The following is a 12933-nucleotide window of genomic DNA, read 5'->3' on the forward strand; positions in this document are numbered from 1 at the left end:
TCTCGAAGATATTCGCAAAATAACAATTCCAGAATTATCAGAATACTATGCGTAAATAGCATTTAATATTAAATATTAAATGCTATTTACGCATATAATTTAAATATCCCTATTTTTTTAATATTAAACAATCCCCATTAAATATTATGATGTTTAAAGTGCTCATATAGATTTGGCTGGTTTGCGATTTAAGTATCGTAAACGACTATGCACGATTTTTTTTAAAAACAACACATATCTATGACCTCGTGCTTAAAATGAAAAGGATTGGAGTTGTTTCTATCCCTTTCATTTTATGCATAAATATTTTATTATTATTTGATGTGAGAAATTATATTTAAAATATATAGCAGTAAAGTTAATTTTTCTAATGTGTTCCGTATTTTTGAACACTCAGAATGCTTGGATACCATTGGCGAGATGACTGTAACCATATTTATGGCGGTTTGACTGAAACGATCTATATGACATTTTAAACGTCTCGACCTTTTGAGCGAGTATATTGTTGACAACAATAAGGGAACTTTGTTTGTACCGATATTTTTGACTTTTTGGTTGCGTCTATTTATTTGAATACTCTGAGTGTCTCTAATTATTTGACGCTGACTGTACTAGTGATGTTCCAAGCAGCAGACAAACTCTCACAGCTTCAGAAGGGTATTGGGCATAATGGGATTGATTGCTGTCATTGGTCAAGCTGGAATTGAAAAGAGAGGCTTTAATATTAGTTTATTTTTTGCTTGTGGACTTTGTCTGGTTAATATTCTTCATATTTTTCAGGCCCCACCATCAGAGAGAAACTCTCTCTTAACCTCGACCTTCTGAATTCTGAACATAGTCTGTCTATCTCAAATTCCTGCCACAGATTAAATTATGTTGTCGTATTAACATATTTAAATGAATTGTAGTGGAGGTAACTTTTATCCCGTGTTATTAAATAATGAGGGTAGTTCATAACTTATTAAGTAATGATTCGGGATATTTAGTAATAATAGTTTCTGAAGCTATAAAATGACAGTAATACATAAATAATAAATATTATATTATCTATTCGGACACAATGCTAGTAACATCTCGAAATTGTGAAAATTATTTTCCATTTCTATTATTCGTTTTACCTTTGTATTGATATGGTCTCTCCAAAGTCAATAATTTAGTAAAAAAGTGAAAGTGACAGTGGAGAATCGAAAATCGCTTGGAAAATTTTACGTGCGATTTTGTTCTGATATGAGTCCGTAATCCGTAACAGCCTGTGAATGTCCCACTGCTGGGCTAAAGGCCTCCTCTCCACTTTTAGAGGAGAAGGTTTGGAGCTTATTCCATATCTGATATGAGTGCTAGATGGAAAAAATACACCCGCACGTTACCCCAGTTTATAAGGAAAAAATGCAGATTTAGGATGTAAACAAAAGCGACGGCGTGAGGATAGGATCAGTAAATCAATTTCACTTTCTCTCGAAGAAGTTACTTCTGTTACAATGAAGGGCTAGAAAAGCACCGCCGGGAACGAAGATTGGCAAAAATAATGAACCATTTACCCAATCATCCAGAAAGCCTTGATAAAGTCAAGGAGTGCCTAAATGACAGTAAAAAAACTACTACACATTCACCGGAAAAATCACTTACATTATTAGTTTCCCTTAAACTATTGAAGTGGCAGTATATCAATCTCAGAGAGGCAGCAAGTGAAACTGGTTCCGATACCCAATCAACAGCTAGCTAATGCTGCCAATTAAGAGCTAGCATAAAGGGCGAAATGGAAACACTTGAGCCATCAACAAATTCAAACATTTGTACTAAAATACGGGCAGAATGGTCGTCAGTAGGCATGAGCGATACAAATCATATATAGATACACTATCTACACTATATATATATCGAAGTAATTGTTTAATTCATAATGAAATAAAAAAATATGTGGCAGGCTGGGTATTGAAAAAGGCTAGGGCTAAAGTCTTTAAAAACTGTCCGGTATGCACCAAAAGTTTAATAGCAGATGAAAGACAGAAGAAAGAAGAAGTGACTTGTCATATATATATGAGCGCGATTATTCAAAAAGGTCACTGACACATCCATCTCCAAAATTGGACTTTATGAAAGATTTGTTTAATATAATTGGAAAGTGCATACAGGAATCTCCAGTGTCTCGGCAAACAGTTGATAATATTTTATTTAATATTGATGTATATTCCAATTTTAATTTATCATGTGAAGTGCACTCTTCTTTAAAACATTTTATTGTCTCATGTACAATTACTTTAATTCCACACACTTGGTGTGGAGAGGTGGACAAAATATTGAAAGGCAAAATCAGTCGATACAATGAAACGGATAAAATTAAGACGCAAGCCTATAAATATTACAGAATACATACAAAATATAAAAAGTAATAAATGTTTTGTGTTTTATTTAAAAAGTTCTAAAGTAATTTAAAATATTGGAAGTTGTAATGCACAACAATATAGAAAAAACAAAATCCAAAATTTAACATTATTGTTAAGATAAAATCTATGACTAAAAATATTAATTTATTATCGTTTAGAATTATAGCACAAAATTAGTAAAATTAGTAAAAAGCTCCATCTAGTGATGGTTAGCGTAACATTTTTTTTGTCGAGCTATAGTAGCTCCTTCTGGTGGGCGTGGGTGGCCTTTATCCAAAAAAATATTCGACAGTTGCGTATCTATATTAGTATATAGTGTATTATCTAGGGGCGGTTTCATCGGCCGAGCGGTGGGAGCCTCAAGGAAGACTATCGTACAGCACATCCAAAAATGGCTGTTCACAAACCCGACAGCACTGTCGCTGAGTAAAAAGTAATATTGAGGGTTTTCCTAATCCAGATCGAGACACATGTCACACAGGCTCCACTTGATACGGGTATCACACTGGGTGGCACGGCCATTCCTAGAGTTAAAACATTCAAGTATCTAGGATCAATTCGCTCCGAATATTTCTCTATTGAAGCGGACATAACACAGATATATATATAAAACGGCAGTACGACCAACACTGCTGTACGGCAAGGTAGTTTGGGCAACCAAAAAGACTCATGAACAGAAGCTACACACCACCGAAATGCGTATGCCGAGATGGGCGGGAGAAGAAACACTCAAAAACAAAGTACGCAATGAATATATAAGAGTTAGTGCTAGTGGACATAAAAAAAACTAATACACATATGCAGAACCAAATAAAAACGCTTGAAACTGAATAATAACAATGAAAAACACGCCATAACTTGTGTAAACATATTACTTCGGAGAATAACCAGCCCATTCAGCAATCACTGTATCTTGCTAATGAAACCACTATACCAGAAGTCCAAGAACAAACGGAACGGCAAAAAATATTCTGAAAGCGGTTATCGATTAAGAAACTAGACTACAGCAACCCAAAAAATGAATTTGTGGCTCCAGATGGGACACACACGCGGAGAATAGAAAGCCACTGGCGAAACTTAAAAGTGTGCAACGAAACTTAAAAGTGTGAACGCACAGATGGCTATAAAGGAAATTTTACAGGCTGGCTCATTGAATATTCTTGGCGAAGAAAAATTAAAATAACATCAAGATGTTTTCATAGAATTAATAAGAGCAATAATATATGTTTATAAAATAGACTAATAAATTATTGGTTAGTATTTATTTTGTTTTAATTTATCAGTACCTATTAGGACAGATAACAAATAAAATAGGTAAGGTTCAACTTAATTCAAAGAACCGAATTGATTGACTCCAACTCATCTGGTACGAGTCTGTCTTACCCCTAGTGTTTTTGAGCTGGAGGCGCGTAGGGAGAGTAGCCTAGGCCCGCTGTATCGTAGGAATCAGGGCGGGGCGGCTCGTCCGATTCCGCCGGCCGGCAGGATGAATGCATATTATTAACATTATTATATACATCAATTATTTTTTAATCTTACGTGGAGGAAGAGAACACCGCGTCTCAAGAGATGCTTTACACCAAGAGTCGACTGAAAACGTAGCACCAACAAATATTCTAGAGGTTATCCAACAGATGGACTTCTCATGAAATCTCAAAAAACCGTACAAAATTCAACTGACCCAGGAGCTGAAGGTAAACGACCACGACGTGTCTTCGCTGAATAGGTCTTAGGAAATGTCCCCACAACCCTACATACATTCAGAACAAACCGAATTTAATGAAACGGGGTTTTCCCGTTCCAATTAGAAATCAATTGATGGTTTTTATAGCATCTCTGCATGCACGACCATCTGAGGTGCTTCCTCTACCTCGGGAACTTCTGCTACCGTCTGTCATCTGCCCTGTCAGGCATCGATGGCAGCGACGATTAGGACTACGAATGGTAGGACGACAAATCACCGGACATGACAACCGAACGGACAATACAAACCAGGACATAAATGATAGTCCTTCGGACCTAAACAATAGGATACGGTAAGATTTCTTGCCGGAGAGGAAAATACCCGGGTAAAGGGGGCAACCACGAGGCCCGTAAGTAGAATGGCTTTGGGCCAGTCAGTACAGGAGGATCCCTCACTCAACACATATAATGGTTGATTTCCGAATTGATGGGATGGGATTTTATTTGAAACTGAACATTATAGTGATTCTGTCTTCGAGGCTATATTAGGGTACTATTGCAATTGCCTTGTAGGGAACAGGACTAAACAATCTCAAAGCTTTTAAATTTTGAGCGTTTGTGAAACGAAATTCCAAGCAACTTTAATGAAACAACAAAGCTGTATGGTAAACATTGTTTTTAAAATAAAATGAAACACTATCAAAAGTATTTAAAAAATAATAATTAAGTTAGGTTAATTATAATCAATTTCCTAAAATGTACAATTCGATACATTACAATACAATACAAAACAAATACAATTTATTGTACACCAATTGAATCGCAAATATACAAGCAAGAGTAGTGAGAGTTTAATTAAATTCTCGAGACACATAAGTACTTTTAATACGAAGAGAACTCCACAGATATACCGCTTGACATACAGGCATAATCAAACACACACAGTCAAAAATTTCAGAGGATCAAAGAAGACAGATATTTGAAAGTTACCAGAACTTGGCCTCTCTTCAACGACAAAGAGATTTTTTATGTTCGTCGTACTTTAGGAATTACCGAAAGAACTTTCCGACATGTAATTGAGATAAAAATAAATACTTAAGGCCTTGCACCAATGGTCAACAGAGGTAAACATAATACATAAAGGTAAACAAATCGTAAAAAAACTGATCCAAATATTTTGTATTATTTAAGATACAATATTAATTCAATCCCACGGAGTGAATCTCGTTATCTAATCGTGAGATTTCAAGACTGCAGAAGATACCAAGGCAAACTGTTGACTACATCGTTAAGAAATTGAAGATTGATGAAAGTAGCAAGACAAAACTTAACAGAAAAATAATGTCCAGTGTGGGCAAACTAGAAAGCTAAAACTAAGAAGAAAGCCTTGGCAATACGTGCTACTGGTGGTGTTCCAAGCAGCAGACAAACTCTCACAGCTTCAGAAGTATTGTTCATAATGGGTTTGACTGCTGTCGTTGGTCAAGCTGGAAACTCTCTCTTAACCACCACCGACCAGAGATTCTGAACAGTCTATCTATCCCAAATTTCTGCCACAGATGAAATTATGTTCGATTTTATTCTCTTTTATTCTATACAAGGTACCTTTTTTAAATACAATGTTTTCGCCAAACAATTTATTTGAGCATGACAGAGGCATGAGCATTTTCATTTCTTTTAAATTGGTGTAATTGACCTTTTAATTGTAGTATTAAGCAAACCTTATTGTAATTTAGATTTGAAATGTAAGCAATAGTAACTGTCCTTGAGGACAGGACAAAATGGTTTGATATTTCATGCATCTGTAAGAATTAGGGTCAATTCACACGTACCACAACCACACCACAGCCACAACCACACCACAACGACGCCATGTGGTCGGGCGTATATTTTGTATTGAAAATGAATATTACAATTTACACGTACCACATGGGTCCGTTGTTATCGACCACTTGTGTAATACGACCACATCGCAACCACATCGCGACGGCAACGCCGCCACGCGGCGGCGGCACCGCGGCCACATCGCCACGACGTGACGTCATCAACAGCGCGCGCCTAGCAGGCGCCTGCGCTCCCCCTCTTTCAATCTGCGTTGTACAGTCAGCGTCAAATAATTAGAGACGCTCAGAGTATTCAAATAAATAGACGCAACCAAAAAGTCAAAAATATCGGTACAAACAAAGTTCCCTTATTGTTGTCAACAATATACTCGCTCAAAAGGTCGAGACGTTTAAAATGTCATATAGATCGTTTCAGTCAAACCGCCATAATTATGGTTACAGTCGTCTCGCCAATGGTATCCAAGCATTCTGAGTGTTCAAAAATACGGAACACATTAGAAAAATTAACTAGCATATTATAGACCTAATCGGCTTCCCAAAGATGAAAACCTCTTTAGGCAATCTAGTATTGTTTACATGTCATTCTTTTATCTATCATTGTATGTCAATTATCTGTCATTTATATCAATTTCAAGTGCAATATTAAAGAAAGTTAGTAGCAGTAACAATAGCGTTTCATGCTTAAATATGTCTACATATCGCATTAGTGACTCCACAAAACATCAAATTGTATTTTTATAGAAGGAAGGTGTCTCCGTAACTGATATTTCAAATGAACTAGGAATATCCGTAAGTATCGCATTATGAGATACATATCGAATTATTAGCATCTCTTAAGATTTTTCTTCTTTCTTATATTTAGAGAAACACCGTATACCGTTGGCTCCAGAGATGGCAAAGTGATGGTGTATTGCAAAACCATGTTTCGTTTGGTCGTCTACGTCAAACAAGTGCAAATCAAGATAGAAATATAGTGCAGCGTGCTATTACTAATCGCTTTATAAACTCCAGGAGCTTATCTGTGGAATTTGGCACGTCACAGAGCACAATAAGACGACGGCTACGAGAACATGGGTTACGCCATCGCATTCCCGCCAAGAAGCCTATATTAACACCAAGGCTTAAAGCGCAGCGTTTACAATTTGCACAACATTATTTAAGTTTCAATTTTGATAATGTAATTTTTGTAGATGAGAAAGTTTTTTGCTCGTCTGCCCAGGGACGCTTATCTCTATACCGAACATCGAACACAAGGTATGATGAAAGAAATGTCCTCCCTAATAATCGCAGTGGTCGAATCTGTAATGTATGGGGTAGTTTTATAATATTACTTTTATAACTGTGGGTAATTGTAAACCTATGTATGGTGGTCTCTCGCAATTAAACGCTTAACCGAACGGACGTCTTTTATTGTGCTCAGTAATTATCCTCATATAATTATCAATAATATTATATATTATTCACATACTCAAGCCTACCGCGAGCCTGTGGAGCGGGCGCTGGATCAGCTGGTACGGGATGGAGTGATCACGCCGGTTACTACATCTGACTGGGCTACACCGATCGTACCGGTAATGAAAAAGGACGGCACAATACGCGTATATGGTGATTTTAAATTAACATTAAATAAGTGCTTGGAGGTGGATCGTTTTCCTTTACCGAGAGTCGAGGATCTGTTAGTTAAATTACACGGGGGTATCAAATTTACTAAGTTAGATCTGTCTCAGGCCTATGCACAACTTGAACTTGATGAATCAAAAAAATACACTGTAATAAACACTCACAAGGGCTTATTTAGGTATAATAGACTGATTTATGGTTTGGCTTCGAGTCCAGGTATTTTTCAAAGATTGTTAGAACAACTATTTTCGGATATGCCTCGAGTGGGTGTTTTCCTAGATGATGTGATAATTACCGGGGAGGACGACCAATCACATTTAAAAACACTTCACGAGGTATTTAATCGATTACAAAAATATGGTTTAAAAATTAAAAAAGATAAGTGTACGTTCTTTGCCGACTCTGTTACATATTTAGGCTTTGTAATTAGTAAAGAAGGGGTTCATACATGCCCAAATAAGATTGAAGCAATTCAGAAGGTTCGCATACCGAATAATGTATCCGAATTGCGCTCATTTTTAGGATTAGTTATGTATTACGCTAGATTTGTTCCAAACATTAGTACAATTTTAGCACCATTGTATATTTTATTAAAAAAAAAAAAATATATGAATGGAATACAGAAAGTAATATAGCTTTTAATAAGGTTAAGCAATTGTTAACATCTAGTGAAATTTTAGCACATTATTCACCTGACTTACCCTTAATTCTAACAACTGACGCTAGCAGTTATGGAGTAGGGGCTGTAATTTCACATATAACCGCTAAAGGGGAGCGACCTATAGCTTATGCGTCTCGGGTGCTTAATACTGCTGAGAAATCGTATGCTCAAATAGAAAAGGAAGCTTTAGCTATTATTTATGGCATTAAAAAATTTCACACGTACTTATACGGAAGGAAATTTACGTTACACACGGATCATAAACCGTTGGTAGCTATTTTCGGTGATAAACATGGTATCCCTACAATGGCGGCTAGCAGAATGCAACGGTGGGCCGTTATTTTAGCTGGTTATAATTATAATATTGAATACGTTCAAAGTAATAAGAACGCGGCCGATGCTTTATCTAGATTTCCAACGGGAGAAGGGAAACTACAAGTAGAGGAGAAAACTTACGTTAATTTCATACAAATTTTTTTACCTATAACACGGAAGACAGTAGTAGAACATCAGAATAAGGATAACATACTTAAGAAAGTAATTTTATACTTACAATCCGGGTGGTCCAAGGCGTGCGACGATGAAGATCTTAAGCCATATTTTGTACGTCGTAATGAATTGTATTTAGATGCGGAGTGTATAATTTGGGGATACCGCTTAGTAATACCTAAATCATTAACATCTGAGTTGCTAAAGGAAATACACGTTGGTCATTTAGGTATAGTAAAGATGAAGAGCATTGCACGTAGTTACGTTTGGTGGCCCGGTATCGACGCCGACATTGAACGCACTGGTAATGAGTGTGTTACTTGTGCGATGGAAAACGCAGCACCAGCGAAAGCTCCGATCAAGCCATGGCCTTTTATTCCGGAGCCATGGTCAAGAATACACATTGACTTCTTAGGACCGCTTAACGGTAAAACATTTTTAGTTTTAATAGACTCCACATCGAAATGGTTAGAAATTTTTAACATGCCAAATACGACCGCGGCTGCTGTTATTAAAGTTTTACGGGAAACTTTCGCTAGGTTCGGTTTGCCTAAAGAAATTGTTTCGGATAATGGGCCGCCTTTCTCGAGCAAAGAATATGCCAATTTTATGAGGAACAACGGTATTAAGGTTACATTCTCCCCCGCGTATCATCCGTCTAGTAATGGAGCAGCGGAAGGCGCTGTTAAGTTGTGCAAACGGGCAATAAAAAAGTCGTTAAGGGATGGTTGCGATATCGATGCCGCATTGCAAACCTATTTATTAGCATACAGGAACGTCGATCAAAGTACCACGGGTCTTTCACCTGCCATGATTTTACAACGTAGGCGTATAAGATCAAGACTAGACTTACTGCATAGGGATTGGGCGATGGAAGATAGAGTACGGGAGGTGCAAAATAAGCAAATAGAAAGAGGAAAAGGAGTTATAAGGCAATTTAAACAAGGGGATAATGTCTGGGTAAGGAATTATGGGGAAGGAAAGAAATGGTCAAAAGGTAAAATAGATGGTAATTTTGGGTCTCGTAATTACCTCATAGGTAGGGATGACGGTCCACCTATCAAAAGACACGTTAATCAGATAAAAAAACGTTGGGTAAGCTTTGATTTATCTACCTCAAAATCGCCACCACAAAACTAAAACATGCCGAGTGATCACCCCATATCTGAGCCACAGCTAGAAATACCGACGACTGAGTCGGCTGAATCATCCAACACGGAACTTATTATTCCACCATCGATTCGTTCCCAGCGCGTTAGGAAACCAGTTGAACGATTTCGATTCGAATTTGATTAGGCAACTAATATTATATAATTTATTTTTAAGTTAGGTTAAGTTAATTCTAAGTAATGTATAAGTAATTAAGGGTGAGGGTGTAATGTATGGGGTAGTTTTATAATATTACTTTTATAACTGTGGGTAATTGTAAACCTATGTATGGTGGTCTCTCGCAATTAAACGCTTAACCGAACGGACGTCTTTTATTGTGCTCAGTAATTATCCTCATATAATTATCAATAATATTATATATTATTCACATACTCAACAGAATCACATTAGTATTTTGGGGATAGATGAACCAAAACGGACCAGGAGAGCTAGTAGAGGTTGGAGGAAGAATGAATGGCCCCCGATACAAAGACATTCTCGAAAACGTTTTGCTCCCAACAGCCAAAATTTTTTTTCCTGATGAAAGGATTAAGTTTGTCCAAGACAACAGTTCCGTGCACAACTCCAGAGTTGTTCAAAATTACTTGGAAGGTAATAGAGACCTGGAGTTAATTTCGATGCCGCCTCATAGCCCCGACCTAAGCCCGATCGAAAATTTGTGGGGCAAAATGGTTCAGGTATGGGACAGTACGCGAGCACGAACCGCCGCAAATTTAAGAACTCACGTAGAAGAAATTTGGGAGTCCATGAGAGGAGACAATTTTTGTTACAATGCGGTAACATCAATGCGAAGACGTCTTTCTGACGTTATTCTAGCAGATGGTGGCTATACACGATTTTAATTAAATAAATAATTAGAGCTAAAAATGATTGTTTTTTTTACACCTGACGAGAGTTTTTAGTGTTTTGTACTTCGAAAGTAATTTGATCGAAAGTACTCTTTTTGTCGTTGATATGAAATCTATTAATTTTAATTAGGTACACAAGTAAAATTGACTACTTGTCTTAGTATAAAAACTAATATTTATTTTTTTGACATGAACATGATATAGAAGCACTCTTGCTCTACGAGATATATACACTAAATCTCATTATCAATGAGGTTTATATTTATTTTCAGTCAACAGTTTATTGCTTACAATATAATAATGCTTTAATTCGCAAACCAGCCAACTCCATTTCACACTCCGTCAAGAGTATTTTTTCGATTCAGTTAAAACACAACAGACAAACGATTCTCGAAGATATTCGCAAAATAACAATTCCAGAATTATCAGAATACTATGCGTAAATAGCATTTAATATTAAATATTAAATGCTATTTACGCATATAATTTAAATATCCCTATTTTTTTAATATTAAACAATCCCCATTAAATATTATGATGTTTAAAGTGCTCATATAGATTTGGCTGGTTTGCGATTTAAGTATCGTAAACGACTATGCACGATTTTTTTTAAAAACAACACATATCTATGACCTCGTGCTTAAAATGAAAAGGATTGGAGTTGTTTCTATCCCTTTCATTTTATGCATAAATATTTTATTATTATTTGATGTGAGAAATTATATTTAAAATATATAGCAGTAAAGTTAATTTTTCTAATGTGTTCCGTATTTTTGAACACTCAGAATGCTTGGATACCATTGGCGAGATGACTGTTACCATATTTATGGCGGTTTGACTGAAACGATCTATATGACATTTTAAACGTCTCGACCTTTTGAGCGAGTATATTGTTGACAACAATAAGGGAACTTTGTTTGTACCGATATTTTTGACTTTTTGGTTGCGTCTATTTATTTGAATACTCTGAGCGTCTCTAATTATTTGACGCTGACTGTACTAGTGATGTTCCAAGCAGCAGACAAACTCTCACAGCTTCAGAAGAAAGGGTATTGGGCATAATGGGATTGACTGCTATCATTGGTCAAGCTGGAATTGAAAAGAGAGGCTTTAATATTAGTTTATTTTTTGCTTGTGGACTTTGTCTGGTTAATATTCTTCATATTTTTCAGGCCCCACCATCAGAGAGAAACTCTCTCTTAACCTCGACCTTCTGAATTCTGAACATAGTCTGTCTATCTCAAATTCCTGCCACAGATTAAATTATGTTGTCGTATTAACATATTTAAATGAATTGTAGTGGTGGTAACTTTTATCCCGTGTTATTAAATAATGAGGGTAGTTCATAACTTATTAAGTAATGATTCGGGATATTTAGTAATAATAGTTTCTGAAGCTATAAAATGACAGTAATACATAAATAATAAATATTATATTATCAATTCGGACACAATGCTAGTAACATCTCGAAATTGTGAAAATTATTTTCCATTTCTATTATTCGTTTTACCTTTGTATTGATATGGTCTCTCCATAGTCAATAATTTAGTGAAAAAGTGAAAGTGACAGTGGAGAATCGAAAATCCTTCGAAAATTTTACGTGCGATTTTGTTCTGATATGAGTCCGTAATCCGTAACAGCCTGTGAATGTCCCACTGCTGGGCTAAAGGCCTCCTCTCCACTTTTAGAGGAGAAGGTTTGGAGCTTATTCCATATCTGATATGAGTGCTAGATGGAAAAAATGTACCCGCACGTTACCCCAGTTTATAAGGAAAAAATGCAGATTTAGGATGTAAACAAAAGCGACGGCGTGAGGATAGGATCAGTAAATCAATTTCACTTTCTCTCGAAGAAGTTACTTCTGTTACAATGAAGGGCTTGAAAAGCACCGCCGGGAACGAAGATTGGCAAAAATAATGAACCATTTACCCAATCATCCAGAAAGCCTTGATAAAGTCAAGGAGTGCCTAAATGACAGTAAAAAAACTACTACACATTCACCGGAAAAATCACTTACATTATTAGTTTCCCTTAAACTATTGAAGTGGCAGTATATCAATCTCAGAGAGGCAGCAAGTGAAACTGGTTCCGATACCCAATCAACAGCTAGCTAATGCTGCCAATTAAGAGCTAGCATAAAGGGCGAAATGAAAACACTTGAGCCATCAACAAATTCAAACATTTGTACTAAAATACGGGCAGAATGGTCGTCAGTAGGCATGAGCGATACAAAT

The 12933-nt window shown here is 36.4% G+C and overlaps 1 long non-coding RNA gene across 1 annotated transcript; it reads right to left on the reverse strand.

The window, feature by feature from the left end:
- Nucleotides 1-232: 232 nt before the first annotated feature.
- On the reverse strand, nt 233-11696 carry LOC126780171 (uncharacterized). The gene is made up of 2 exons (XR_007670453.1): nt 11574-11696; nt 233-486 (listed from the first exon to the last, which is right to left on the reverse strand). It is a non-coding gene; the product is annotated as an uncharacterized LOC126780171 (long non-coding RNA).
- Nucleotides 11697-12933: the final 1237 nt, after the last annotated feature.

This window comes from Nymphalis io, chromosome 30 (genome assembly GCF_905147045.1).
Source record: "Nymphalis io chromosome 30, ilAglIoxx1.1, whole genome shotgun sequence".
In the NCBI taxonomy this organism is placed as follows: domain Eukaryota; kingdom Metazoa; phylum Arthropoda; class Insecta; order Lepidoptera; family Nymphalidae; genus Nymphalis; species Nymphalis io.